We start from the raw sequence: 1,251 nt of genomic DNA on the forward strand, positions 1-1,251 counted from the left end.
TGGTGGTGTTCAGGACCAGGTTGTTGTCCGAGCACCACTCAGCCAGATGTTGGACCTCCTGTCTGTAGTGTGTCTCGTTGTTGTTGGAGATGAGTCCCACCACAGTGGTGTCGTCAGCAAACTTCACTATTGTGTTGGAGGAATATGTGGCGGAGCAGTCCTGGGTGAAGAGGGTGAAGAGGGCCGGGCTGAGCACACAGCCCTGCGGTGCACCAGTGTTCAGGATGGTGGTTGTTGATGTCAGGTTCCCTATCCTGACATTCTGTGGTCTGTTTGAGAGAAAGTCCAGAATCCATGAACGGAGTGATGTAGAAAGTCCAAGGTTTTTGAGTTTATGCACCAGTTTATGGGGGATGATGGTGTTGAAGGCAGAGCTGAAGTCAATGAAGAGCATCGTGACGTATGTGTTAGGGTGCTCCAGGTGAGACAGGGCCGTATGAAGAGTGATGGAGACCGCGTCCTCCGTAGACCTGTTTGCTCGGTACGCAAACTGGTGGCTGTCCAGGTCTGCTGGGAGGACGTCCTTGATGTGTGATAGTATCATCCTCTCGAAGCACTTCGTGATGACTGGGGTAGGACAGGAATTGAAAAAAAGGGTATGAGGGGGTTATGGTGATGTTGGTGACGATGGGGAGGCGAGTAAAGCTCCATAAAGGCGGCTTGACTGTCCACCAACTGAATGAGCCCCACACTGCTGATAAGGACGATGAAAGGAATAATGATGACAGTGGGGGTGCCAATAGGGTGCTATTTTTAGATGCATTCAGCTCGCCTGCTGTGTATAACTGTGTACTCTATGAGCGAGTGAACGTTTCTTTACATGGACCTCTTTGAGCTGCATTAATGCAAAGGTGTATGTAAAGGTTTGTCCAAGGGTGTGTGTGTGTGTGTGTGTGTGTGTGTGTGTGTGTGTGTGCGCGCTCCTGTCCTAGTGTGCACATGGGTGTAGGTTTAAGCCACGTGCTGTTAATGCTGACTACAGAATCAGGGAAGAGCTGCAGTGAGCAACTCAATGTGCACTCTTCATGAAGACATGGAAAATTGCTTTTCAACCGCGGTGTGTGTGTGTGTGTGTGTTTGTGATTAAAGTGCATGTGCGCTGTGTGTGTTAGTAGATAGATGGAAGGGTAAAAGGACTGCAGGGCTGTGTATAAAAGAATGCAACAGAAAGGGATGAGAGATAAATGTGTAAACATCCAAATAAGCTATATGTACAGTATGATCATTTTCCTGTTATGATTTTATTAATTA

This window comes from Anarhichas minor, unplaced genomic scaffold, assembly GCF_050575085.1.
Source record: "Anarhichas minor isolate MPS153535 unplaced genomic scaffold, ASM5057508v1 ptg000025l, whole genome shotgun sequence".
Classification (NCBI taxonomy): domain Eukaryota; kingdom Metazoa; phylum Chordata; class Actinopteri; order Perciformes; family Anarhichadidae; genus Anarhichas; species Anarhichas minor.